General features: G+C 37.9%; 1 protein-coding gene across 1 annotated transcript in view; it reads left to right on the top strand.

The window, feature by feature from the left end:
- The first annotated feature begins 6,559 nt into the window (after positions 1-6,559).
- Positions 6,560-14,078, top strand: part of ttll10 (tubulin tyrosine ligase-like family, member 10) — a 35,068-nt gene continuing 27,549 nt past the window's right edge. Inside the window, exon 1 of the mRNA XM_052091864.1 lies at positions 6,560-6,732. The gene's annotated coding sequence lies outside the window, so the exon portion shown is untranslated. The remainder of the gene's footprint in view (positions 6,733-14,078) is intronic.

Here is a 14,078-nt window from a genome sequence, read left to right as displayed (position 1 = left end):
ATCTATCAAGTGATTGATTGACATGTACTAGAAAAAGAATGAAAGTTAATGCATATAAACATATTGCTGTGATTGTTGTCTTGTTGAGGGACTGTGTCTGCAGTCTGAGGAATAGATCTTTTGGGAAGGGAGCTGATGTCTGTCCCCTCCACTAGCCTTGCGTGACAGCCATGGCTGATATGTATCTCTACCCAAATGAGTTTTGGTTGTGCCTGGCTGGTTCACTCTTAAACCTAATTTGGAATGCAAATGAAAGAATGCTAAACAAAGCAAACCTTTTAGACTGGACAATTTCCTTGCAGTCACACGGGGGGCCTTGCCAACTGGACAGCCGGGGGAGAGAAGAACTAAGCACAGGGGCCACTTAATGGATATGGTCCTTTGTCCTCCATTAAGTACAACACTTCTCTGCTCTGCTAATCAAGTAAAACTTTGTGTCAGTCCTCATCAGAGGGGAGCTCATGTAAGGGTGAATGACTAACAAGTAGTTACCTTTATGTTGATCCGTTTAGATTCTTTTTTTTTAATGAATTACAGGTAAAAGTTCAAAAGTTTCATTCATTACATCTTAAAAAGATATGAACAGCCCTCTACATTGTGAGTAAATTACTTATATATGTAACACAATTTTGTGGTATGCAACTAAAATATATCTATCATTAGTAAATATTCAGATTTTACTAGCCAGAGATTGAGTTGTATTGTGGCGACAGAGAATTTAAGCACAACAATCCTTTTACTGAATAATAAACTGGCTAATAATAAGCTGGATTCAGTCTCATATATACTGCATGCTGTGTCATGAACATGCACACTGAAGGAAGTTTAGCTTATTTGGCTGCAATGAGTCCTGAGGTGTCGTGGATTGAGGAGTCTCAATCGCTTTACTTGAGCCACGATAGTTACATTTACATTGCACATTTACATTTACATTTTGTTTAAAGATTTTCACAGACTTTCTTTTTCACAAACATTCTTCGTTTAAGGTATCTACAGACCGTGACGCATCTCTTGGATGGTAAAGTTTTTACAAAGCTGGAGAGCTTGTAGATTTGATTTTAAGAACTTTTACAAAAAAAGTCAATACACATAATTCAGGAAAAGTACTCCCTAATAATTTTTCGCCACGCAGGCGGCTCTACTCTGCACCGGAGTGGGAGGTGATGGACAAATTCATCCACCCGTCGTCACTCCTGCCCAGCGCAGGGTTCTTTTTCATGAGGAAGAAGGACGTGTGATTGCACCCCTGCATCGACTATCAGGGGCTGAATGATATCATGGTTAAGAACTGTTACCATCTGCTGTTGATGCCCTCAGCCTTCGAGTTGTTGCACTGTCTTCATGAATTTGGACCTCTGCAATGCCTACCATTTGGTGAGGATAAGGGAGGGGGATGAGTCGAAGACATATTGAATATTTGGTTATGTCATATGGCCTTACTAACCCTCCCGCCGTCTTCCAAACACTGATCAATGACGTTCTCTGCGAGTTGGTTAACCGTTGATATTTTTGTACCTAGATGACATTCTGATCTTCTCCAGAACTCTCCAGGAACACATTGAGCACATCAGGCAAGTGTTGCAGCGCTAATTAGACACTATTGTCAACCCCCCAGCAAATTATCGCTGCGGTGTCTTGGGAGGTGAAGGCGAGGGTGCGGCGGGTGCTACGGGGAGTGATGGCCCCAGAGAGGGTTCCAGCGGGTCTACTTTTTGTTCCCATGTTGGTCTGACCCGCAGTCCTGCAGTGGTGGCACTCTTCCAGGGTTTCTTGTCATTCAGGGTAGAGGCACACTCTGGCCGTCATTCGGCAATGGTTCTGGTGGCCAGCAAGGGGGGTGGGATGGGGGGTCAAACAGTTTGTCTTGACTGTACAGTCTGTGCTAAGTCTTCCCATCGTCTCCTGGACAAGGGACTGAACGAGCAGTTGTGTGGCATGTACAGAGAGGAAGGGTCTTATCTTCCTGATATTGTAGAGTGTAAATCTACATGATCTTGTAGTTTTTGAAATGTGATCTGTGAAATTTAGCTCATCATCAGTGGTTACCCCTAGATTTCTGACCGTTTTGGAAGGTGAAACTGTAGTTGGACCCAGCTGCACGGTGATGTTGTGTTCAACAGCAGGGTTGGCTGGAAAGACAAGGAGTTCGGTCTTGGCTGGGTTGAGTTGAAGGTGGTGTTCCTTCATCCAGGCCGAGATGTCTGCCAGACAGGCAGCATGTCTCCAAGATTAAGATTAAGCCGTCCGCCAATCTCCTCTTCAAACTGTCACTGTTCCCGACCTCCCACCTCCGTGCCTCATTGATGATGCACCAGCCTACGTGGTTAGGAGGTTGTTGGACGTTATGTGATTGGGCCGGGGTATCAATATTTTCTGGACTGGGAGGTATACGGTCTGGATAAGAGATGTGTGTGCCTCTGATTGCCTCCTCCAGAGCCCGTGGATCTTGTGGTCCCATATCGAGTTTGAGCCATAGCTGACTCGCTGTATCTTTTCTTGTGGAAGTATGCCCTTCACCGTGAGCCCTCTGCAGAGTTCCAGTGATCATCTGCTCTTTGTGTGTTTGTGTGTCTGTTTGTCTGCCCATTTTCCCCACACGGTGGATGCAGTTTTTTATAAATAACGTCACCTAGTTTGCTTTCTCTGCCCTTCAATAAACCAGATTTTGAGTTCATCCAGCTTTTGGGTCCTGACTTATGAATCCTGACAGGTTATAGTTTCCTTTGGCTGGTTCAGTGTATTGGGTGTCCAAAGACGAAATCCACACAGTCCATTTTCATTTCATGTCTCTTTTAATATCCTTTCTATTACTTCCAGTCACTTGGTGATCAATAAGTAAGAAATAAACATTAATTCTTATCAAACACGGATGAGGGAAAAACCACTGTGTAACTTCTCTCTCATTAATGTGCGCTCATTCAACTATGAAAAATTGTTCATGGAGCTTCTGGTTCTCTTAAAGAGACAGTGCCAATTTAGTGCTTCTTAAAATAGAAATATATACTTTTCTGCTATCAGACCAGTGTGAGCTAAGGCTATTAAATACGCAGCCAATGGCCAATAGCCTCTGACCTCAAGCTGCGAGCCCAAAATCTATCTGCATTCATACCATCGGGCCAAGAGCCCTGCAGTGTTGCCCTAAAACCTGCACTCAATATGCCACCCTGGTGCAAACACCACACACCCTGCCCATCTCATAAGTAAAAGGGAAGCTCAAGCTGAGGTATCAGACTCTGGAGACAAGCAGGCCATTGGCTGTTAGCTGTTGTTAGGAGGTATGGTGAAGCCCCGTAAGTGGCAATGAGAACGCAACTGGCCCTTGCACGCACTAGGACGCCCTCATTTTGTCTAATATTGGAAACGCGACTATTGTAAACTCAGTTTAAATTGCACAAGTGCAAACAGTGTAAACAAATGTGTAACAAAATGTAGTAAGTGTAATCAAATTCATAAATATTTAAAGGAAAAATCATACATTTTGAAATATTTAAACTTTAGAAAATACTGTAAATATGAAATAAGTTACCAAATAGGCTTGTGTCGCCATCTATGCAAGGGTTTGTTAAACAGAAAAAGTGTTTTTTTTTTTTTTGCATAGTATTTTTGATGTAGTAGCACTTCAATTATTATTTTATAAAATAATTTTAAAATAAATGTTATGTGTAATTCGATTTTCATTATTAGGCTCCAACCTTGTGAATATTTTGTTAAAATGTAAATGAAATTTTAAACAGTGACACAAGCTTGTATAATTATTAAAAATAAAATTTAATGACATCATATAAATTGATCAAATGTGAAATTTGTACTTTTTTAAAAAGTTAATGTGATTTAAAATGATTAAAAGTGAAATATAAAATAAAATGTACAATCTTGCATACTATATTGCGTGGTCTTATGGTGTGTGCATGAAAACATGAAGATGCTCCCTTCTTGGTTTGTTTAATATCTTTTTCAGTTTTTCAGATGCAGTTTTCAGATGCTTATGTCGTCAAATGTCTGGCAATTAAAAACATATTTTATAAACAATGGTGATTATATCTCCAACTTGTCCATAGGTTTTTATGAAATATAAATAACTAGTTTAATTAAAGTTATAAGAACGTTAATTCAAGTTTGCGGTTTTAAAGAGCATATATTGCATTGTTTTTTGTTTGTTTGTTTTTATTCTACCTCTGTTTATATTTTTGTTTCCTTTGTCAAATACATTGGGGTCCAAAAGTCTGAGACCTCTAGTAAAAATGCTTCTATTTTATGATTTTTATTTTTTTATACAAAATTTCTTCATTACAAAATATGTTATTAGCATAACAATTTGAGGGATGCATGTAATTAAAATAATAATAATGATAAGAATTTGGTAAGATGATTCATGTTATCCATCATGATTTGAGAATCTTCCAAAGAGCATCTTGTGTGCTTCATGGAAATCTAACCATTTGTACAAAAGAGATAGCATGGTCAAAAGCCACAGATTTGTTTGTTTGATTATTGATCTAAGATTTGTGCAGAATCCTAAATATTCCTATTTTACTTACAAATGTTTGTTTTACATTTTTCAAAAATCCCAAACTGTTTTGGACCCCACTGCATTTCATGATTAGACACACTAAAAATCTGTATTTCTCTTGGAAAAAATTGTTTTAGCATGGTCTGTTGATTAATGTGCCCTTGATGGCAAAAGTAAGGCAGTTCATTGTGGCTCACACCTTTGAGTATCGGGTTATCATGGGAAAAAACTCTCATTGTTCTGACATGAGTCTCGCACACAATCAGTGATGGCTAAGGAGTCACCTGCCCATTAAAAACCCTTAACAACATCATTAAAATGTGCTCCTTTGTACCTCTGACATTTCCTATGACTGTAATGCTCTCAGTATACTTCACAATTACCTGAAAGACAATTGTGCTTATAGTCATGGAACTGATCTTGTAGGTAACGATAATTTATTTTTATGTAAAGCAATGTTAATTTGCATTATTCCAAATAAAATGATCTAAATTAGCTGATCGAGTGTACTCTCCAAAGGATTCAAATTCATAAAACTTTAAGCAGTGCAACCTACCCCCCCCCCCCATTAATCTCTATCAAAGCGAGCAGTCTGACATCCCAAAACAAATTTCCTTAAAAGAAAATCAGTAATACTTTACAATAAGGTTGTATACGTCAACATTAGTTAATTCAGTAGGTATCAGGGAAAAATAATGAACAATGTTTTTCACAGCATGCCCTGTAAATACAAAATCTTAATTTATTAATATACTATTGCACATTGTTAGTTCATAATGCATTAACGTATGTTAATGCTGTAGTTAAAAAATTTTTAAATGCATTCAACACAAAGGAGATGTTAAGCCGATTTTTAGTCTCAGTCACCATTCACTTTCATTGCATCTTTTTTCAGTACAATGAAAGTGAATGGTGACTGAGGCCAACATTCTACCCATCATCTTCTTTTGTGTTCCACAGAAGCAAGAAGTCATTCGGGGTTTGAAATTAGATTTTTTTTATAATTTTTGGGTGAACTATCCTATTAATGTATTATTTTAATGTTAGTAATTAGTATATGTAGAAAATAACATGAATCATGCTAAATAAATTCTTGTTAATGTAAGCTATTGCTCAAACTGTATACAACCTTATTGTGATGTGTTGCAAGAAAATGTTATATAATGTGATTTCTTTTTTTTCTTTTTTTTTATCTCACAACAACTGAGAGAACCTTTACCATTTAACATTTCTTCTCTCGACTTTTGTTGATATCCGTCAGACCTAGGATCAGTATCAAGTAGATCTGCATTGTTTAAACTAATCCAGCAATTACAGTGGGTCCCGTATGCAGCCAGACCCGGCTGCCCGCAGTAGACAGGGATTAGTACAGATGCCTCAAGGCCTGACTATACTCCTGCCAAGTGACACACAACCACAACCCCCCTTTACCTGCTGCATTTACCTGTGTCCCCTCTGCTCATAATATCTAACTCACTGTTAGTCTCTTGTTTTATATGACAGAGGTTACAGTTCAGATGGGTGTGGGAATATGCAGATAAAAAGAGCATTTTCTCCTTGTCATTACCACTGGTTGAACAGGTCTTATTTGCTTACATATATTTTCTACCTTTCTACCTTATATATACCTTTCTACCCCCTTCTCTGATACTGACATGTCTGTTTGAGAATAGGCATGGGGGAATTTGTTGGCTTATGTTGAAATAGGAAAAGAAGGTGCAATCACGCGAAGCCAGAGAGATGACATCATAAACATACACAAAGCAGGTTGGGCGGAGGCAGGTGGTTGCAGAGGGTTCTCCTGACTGACCTATCATAGAATAAGTGACACACCTGCAAGCGCTAGAGGCTAAGGAGATTGGCTGCGGCATGAAAATTACACCTGTGGGGGTGGAGGGGGGCCTGCTACATGTAAAGCAAGCTCTTTACAAATTCTGCCTTTCTGCTCAAAGTGGTTAAACATCACCTCAAGCTTCCGGCAAAGACCGTCGTCTTCATTATGACAAAGGCTCATCTGGTTTGTACTTGTACTTGTTACTTCTACGCCAGAGTGCCATATTGGGAATCCATTTCCCCAGCTTCAAGATTGTCTTTTTCTGTCTGCAATCCTGGCTTTCGGTTGCAAGAATTTTAAGGGCGTCATTCTACAGAAGAGAGAAGGACATGACGCAGCGTCTCTCAAATCTGGTTTCTGACCATGGACCATTTCGATGAAGAAATGGGTAACTTTTTCAACTGAAATTAGTTATTTGTGTCTTTCTCTGTGTCATGGTTTGGTTGACTGTCATATTTGTTTGCTGTGGTTGTCCCCACCCTTAGTTTTGTTCCTGTTTGCTAACAGACTGTGGAATAGTTGTAATTTTAGCCACTCGGTGGTATTTGACTGTTACAAAGTAACATGTTCATAGGTGAGGTAGAATGTGAAGGGGAACATGGTTGGGGCAATATTATAATCTTTATCGAATTTCAATCCATTTAAACAGAAAGAAAAAGAAAAAACAATAGACACAAACCGTCATTCCTTGACTGGATGGACCAGTTTGGGCAGGTAGAGGCAAACCGCCAGACATGTCAAAGGGAATAAAGAAAGGGGCTTAGCTTCTCTTCCCTCTCTTTTTCTGCTGAAAATACACCTTTAGAAGGACGCTTGCCTATTTCTAATGGCTTTAAAAAGGCCTACAGCAAGGTAATGTTGATAAAGAAAGGTGTTGTGTATTTTGCATATATATAAAAAAAAAAAAAACAGAAATATAGCAATGCTTTAAACTTGATAGTTTTAAAAGCAAAACTTTTGATACTGGGAATATTAAAGTCACAGAATTTTAGTTACATATTTAGGAAAGCAAATTTTCTATTGATGCTAAGCATTTTGAGATTTGCGATTGCTCTCTTGTTGAGAACTTGATTGTGAGTTGCGAGGCTTGTCTTTACGTGTCTTTTTGGCATGATTTCAGAGGAAATGAGACAATGATTATGGTTTTTTCGCCTTTGATGTGAAAAACAAACAAGAGCCGATTTGTTTATTCAGACTAAGCTCCCGTCTGGTCTTTTATTGTTATTTTTTTGATATTGCAGATTATTACAAACTACTGCACTGGCGTGAGAGAGCCTTGATATTGTTTAGTAAGGAAATTTGGCTTATGTTGTTTAGTCACTTCATTATTTGCTGATAAATGCATTTTAAAAGAGCTTGTCTACAGTGGAAAGAAAATGTCGGCCAGGCTGGACAATGGATGCACAGTGAGGTGGAGGGTTTTGATTGGTGGGGAGGAGGAAAATGAGTCTGTTTCTTTCCCTAATCATAATGAGTCATTTGTCATAGTTCTATAACCTAGCCAGATCATTATGATAGTTAAGCTCTCTCTGGGACAATGTGGAAAGGTAACAGATCTCCACGTTTGTAGGGTAATGAAGCCTCGTGGCACTTTTGCTGTAGTGTTTGTGGTACAGCGAGGGATATAGCATATTAATTACCATGCGCAAGTGAGAGGTCAGGGAAGTGCAGCACATTGAACTTGTGTACTTAAGGACAGACATTTTATTCAGCATTCACTGCATACTTAGTGTGATCATAGGACAACTTCCATTAACAGGTGTGCATAATGTTTGTCATTTTTGAAGATTTCAGAGGTAATTTAATTCTACAAACATGCATGCAGGATTGATACATTCATATATACAATATAGTTTTATTAGAAAATGTTATTACAATATTATTATTAGAATTATTATAAATACAGTATATATATATATATATACCAGAGATGCCCAAACAAGGGCCTGCAGGACAAAGTTGTCCAGTGATGACCTTTGATGTGGCCCGCCTTGGGGGGAAAAAAACAATATTTATGTATTTCTTTTTTTGCATTACAAAAACTATAATTTATTTGAAAGTAGAGATTATCCTATTAGTGAAATTTTTTATTTATTTTTTTTTACATTTTTATGTATATGAATACTTCAATGACCTTTAAATAAATGCTGTCTGAAAGTTCGATCCATTGGCCATCCCAGGTGCCACCCCAAAATCCTCACTACGATTGGCCAGCTCCAAAGGTAATCAGTAATATAATTATTGGAGGTGTGCCTTCAATACCGCCAGGCACAACCTAATTGGTTTAAAACGGAGCGGGAACAGAAGCAGTGTCAATAAATGACAGTTTATAAGGTGGACTCGCGGAACAGTTCGTACCGTCATCCGAAATGAAATATGGCTTGAACGTGCACAATACATTTGTGCAGCATTTCATACGCTTGAACGCGACCACTGAAGCGCACCTGTGAAGCGGGCTTGATAAAGTCAGGTGAGGGAGCATTTCAATATAAACAACGGTTCCATTCACTCCAAACAACGCACAACATTACAACAAGCACATAAGTGAACAGACCAGGACTCTCAAAAATCCCTTTTCTGCCCTGCCAGCTAGACAAAAACAGTAATGCAGTAAATTAATTCTTCAAATTATTCTGACTAAACCCCGTAATAGCATTGTTTAATTAAATAATCCTATTACATTTGGCAGTCCCTATAAAGGGTAATACTGGGTGAAATCCAGTACAATGTGAGGCCTAGTTCTATGAAAAGAAATATCTTTAATATCTTCTGTCACAAAACAATATCCTACTTGATAGTATTATGTAATGCCATTGAATGTTCAACTCTGCAAAACTGCACAGAACTACCGTGTGATGAGCTGTTCTTAAAGAGACAGTAACCATGTTTTAAAAGACGCTTACATTTTTAGCAGACATTTTATTCAAAGTGATTCACAAATGTGAGGCACAACAAACATAAAAATTATATTGAAATGCATTGTGCAAGTATAGGACTTAGTATTAATATTTAACTTTAAAATAATACAGTTTGATATATGCCATGTTTACTTTTAGCCCACTGCCCTCAAGCAAGTTGAATTTCTGGAAAAAGTTTGGGCACCTCTGGTATATACAGTATATATATATATATATATATATATATATATATATATATATATATATATATATATATATATATATATAAGGAATTGTACAATAGTAACCTGATAATTTTCAGATTTAATTTAGATATTATATTACAGAATAATACTATAATACCTTTTAAAAAATTATCCTGCAGCTTTATTGTGTACACAATGCGTTCTTTGGAATTTCTAGATAAAAAAGGGAAAATACAACATATTACCATATGCAAATGACCCTCATCCATTTCCATTTTCAAAGTCAACATTGAAGAGAGCAAACTAGAACATTTGAGCAACACCAACTTTTTATAAAGTATTAATCTATTGTTGCATAATCTAAGGGAAGATTTGACCCATTAAACCACACGAGAATGTATTGAATTCATTCTATATTTCTCTCTGTACATGTTCATTGCAGCACAACAGGAAACAACACATCCATTTATCCCTGAAATACATTTAGAGTCAACAGAGCAAGGCCCGTCTTTAAGTAAGGTTTAGGGTTTCCTTGTCTTTGTTCTTCACAAACTATTGATTAAGGCCAAGCCTAGTTTACCCCTCAGGTTGTCCATTTCAGCATGGAGTCACATTCCAATAAAGAGGGCAGGGTTACCTGATCACACCTCACTATAAACCTAGAGAACTTGCAGAGGCAGTCAGGAAAGGTAAAACCCGCACCTGAATGCAGCCAAAACGTGAGAGAAAAGGGAAGTTTAGGGGGAAATGATGGGTAATACCAGAACAGGGGCAACAAATTCCCAACAAAGAGCAGTGACGATAGATGCAAGCGCTCAGAACAACTGAATGAAGTATGTGCTTAACTTTTCATGTTCTCTTCTTCTGACTGCTCTCTTTAATACTCATTCTCTTCCTCATCTCGCTCTCTTCTTCTCTTCCTCTCTTTCTTTCTCAGAAGGCCTGCTGCACTGGTTTATAATGCTGATGATTAACCAAATAGAGGCTGCAGTCTGAGAGAGCAGGTCTGCTTGGGGTTATCATTGCATGAGTCCTGACTGAGCAAGAGGAAGCTGAAGACTGATCAGGCACTTGGTGGAAATTTGAGATTTTATTCTTTTTTCCCCTTAACTTGCTTTTTTGTTACGTTCTTTACCAGGGTTCCTTTCACAACGGTAAGGTTACAGGCACTCTCTCATTTGCGTTTGGTCTCGCACTGTAGCGCTCTCTTTTTTCTATCTTTCTCTCCCTTTCTCTCGTCTGCTCCCCCCATGCTCTCCTCTTTTATTCTTTTCTCATTCTCTCACAAGATTTCTAATCGTACTTCTTAGCCACAGTCATCTGACACTTTTTCACTTTGTAAAGTGTTTTGAATAACTAGCATGATTTTATTTTTAATCACGTTCCATTATTCTCTTTAAAATGTTGAAATTGGTTATAATAAGCTATTTGATTTAGTGCAACTACAATGACAAATTATGGTAGCAATTCTTGAACATATTTTTCATTTTGTTGATTTTACTCTTTTATTAGAATATTTGGCCATTATATTAAAAGAAAATTAATTAGAGAATGCGAACAGTTTTCAGGTACGATTAGAGTTTCACTCTTTGTGAGGAATAGATTTTACTAAGTAAACTAGAGGTGAGTAGAATGACCTTCCCCATACAGAATCCGATAGCAGGTCAGTCCAGAACAACATTCCAGCTCGCTGTTATCACTACACACAGCAAAACAGACTATGAACTATCATGAGCATCAGTTATCCCTTCCCACACTTGTTTTAGTACTGTTTCTCGCATGCTTACTGATACAAAAAGGGTTTTAGGTTTGTGTTGCCCACTGTGCTCTTTAGTCTTCTCTAGAGGATGGGCAAATCGCTTAAGGACTTTGTCGAATTCAGCAACAAAGGATTGGGTTGGGGGCACCGTTTTGTCAAATGTATATTTTTCCCCAACCTTATATTGTTAAAAAGAACAGCCCTCCAAGCTCGGCCGTGATGTCAAATCAAACCAGTCCGAACAGGTTTGGGCAATTATTAACTGCCTTAGTGGCCCACTCTGCCTCACTTGCTTTGCTAAGCTGCCATTTTTAGAGGAACAAAGCCATCTATTGCCTGTGCTATACTAGCTCTACCTGTTTTAGGAGCAGTTTATTTTGTTGGCATACACTTTGTATTTCCTTGGGACATTGACTGACTGAGTCAGAATGGTTATCAAACCCATTTGAGTCTAATTGTAGTTTCTGTGGTCTAATCCTCAAAAGAAACTGATCACCATCAGGCTTTGCACACAAAAGGGTTTGGTAGTGTAAGATACTGTGGAAATTATGTTCCAACAATTTTGATTAGGATTACATTTGTTTTATTTATATTTGATCCAAAAGCAACTTACAGTGCATTCCGGGTATACATTTCATCAGTATGTGGATCCCTGGGAATCAAACCCACAACCTTAGCAATGCTAGTGCCATGTTCTACCAATTGAGCTACATAACAGCAGGAACATATAATGCTGAATGGCTCTTGATGGTTGAAGTTCTTGCTACGTTTTAAGAATGACTTGGGTAGTCTTCTCCATCTTACGAGGCAGCATTGGATTTCAATTATCTCTCTAATACTGCCTGGTAATGATGCTGATGGCTGTCCACAAACTTCAGGGAGCGCATCAGAAGATCCAGACCTTTTTTGATCAGCTTGCCCCAAAATATTCACCCCGTTAAAGGTCTTGTCTCTGGCACTTAGCACCCATCTTACCGGACAGTGCTGGATTGTGTATGTGTTTTCTAACACTGTCTGGTAACGATGTTTGTTGGGTGACCTAATTACTGCAAGGAGAACTTTACATGTTCATTCACGATTAGTGAGATATAATTCACAGCCTTATTAGAATAACATATTCACCCTCATTAGAAATGAACATTCTGACCTATCAGCTGGTCCAACATTATGATTATACATTTGATTACACATCGATTAGTGAGGTAACTACAGAAGAGAGGGAAGTCCACAGCGAAAGAGTGTACTGCTGTCATGGTAGCTATTCTTATCACATCTATGGTGTTTGACAGCACTTGTTTTGTCTTTATTTCCACCTTTACGATGAGAGAGTCACATCAGGGTAGGCGTTTGTTTGACAATTTGCTAAATGTGCATAGGCCATGTTTCTACAGAAACTGAGTGATAATGGCTCCCTCTCTGCATTTTCTTATACCTGTCTCCAGTATGGTGTTGTCTTAATATAAACTACACTGGCATTGAATACGCCTTTGTATACTTTGTCCTTAGTTTTTAATTAATGAGAAACCAATATTTGCATGTGGAGTTAGGGTTAGGGTTTAACCTAAAAAAATATGTTTTCAAAGCTTGAGAGTATAATTGTTAAGAGTTAAATTAGGGGCCGTTCATACGAATGTTTTCTTGTGCTAAAAAAGCTAGACACAGCGCAATACATACAGTATATACGAAAGCAGTAAATTTTTACGTTCTTTTTTTTGACACGCCATCTAAAAAACGTTGAGCTCCTGCTCAAGACTCTGAAAAAACAACTGGACACAGTGCAATGGTCAAAGATTTCCATCTAGCGCATGTTTACATAAAAGAATAAACAATGGAAAAAGTGCTTTCAGTGTGAACTGCCCTTTATATTGTAAAAATGCTCAATTAAAAGTTTGATGCCTCGAACTTTAAAGTGAAATCAAAGTGGTACCAAAGTTAAAACCTGCAGTTACCATTGCAAATTTCTCGACCACTTTACATTTAAATACTGTTTATTAAACCGATTTAAATGACAGAAATGTCAGAATTGTGACATTTTAGAGGGATGGAAAAAAGATTGTATAACATTTAAAAAAAAAAGGTTTTACAGAATAACAACAGTTACAATGTTTGGAATTATGAATTATTGTATGAAGCGAGAGGACCATCTGGGCAAAAAGCTTTAGAACTGATCTGAGAAATAACTTGAGCTATAGAGCTTATCACTTTGCTTTGTTTCATACATGTCCTTGTTGCATTTTTTGTTTCAGACGTCTGAACCCCACCCAGCCTTAGTTAAAGAATACCAGTCAGTTGACTGTTAAACCAGACTTGCTGAAAGTTTCCTCGTCACCTCCCCCACTTATGCTCAGTGAAGCTTTTGTGATAGCAGATGAGCTGTTATTGGACGAGCTTGTTTTACCTGCGTGGCACATCCTGCAACTGACACATGAGCTCAGTGTAACGATCCTGATAAAAACAGACATAATGACATCTTCAACTGCTCCTCTTCCCTTTTCCCCTCTCCATCTTTTATCCTTGATTATATATTTCCCCAGAGAAAATAAATATGGCATCCATCCATGTTAAACGTGATCCAGCAGTAGAATGTTTTTGATAGCACTTTGTCACCTCTGCATCACAGTTTGAGTTTTGAAAAGCGTATTTGTATTTCTAAATTCAGCTGCTAATACTGGTTACATTGAGTACTCTTGAAATTAGGCTACAACAACGGCATTTCATTTTGAAACATTATGACCTTTGTCACTATTGTAAACCTTATATTTTACTCAGTGGTTAGGGAACAGGAAGTCCTACCTTTCCTTTTATTACGTTAAAACATAATGAATGGACGACGCATTGGTCGTAAAGTCACTGAAGCTCTGAATGTTTGTTT

This window comes from Xyrauchen texanus, chromosome 25, assembly GCF_025860055.1.
Source record: "Xyrauchen texanus isolate HMW12.3.18 chromosome 25, RBS_HiC_50CHRs, whole genome shotgun sequence".
Taxonomy (NCBI): domain Eukaryota; kingdom Metazoa; phylum Chordata; class Actinopteri; order Cypriniformes; family Catostomidae; genus Xyrauchen; species Xyrauchen texanus.
Note: the sequence above shows the minus strand (reverse complement) of the source record. Positions and strands in the feature narration are given on the sequence as shown.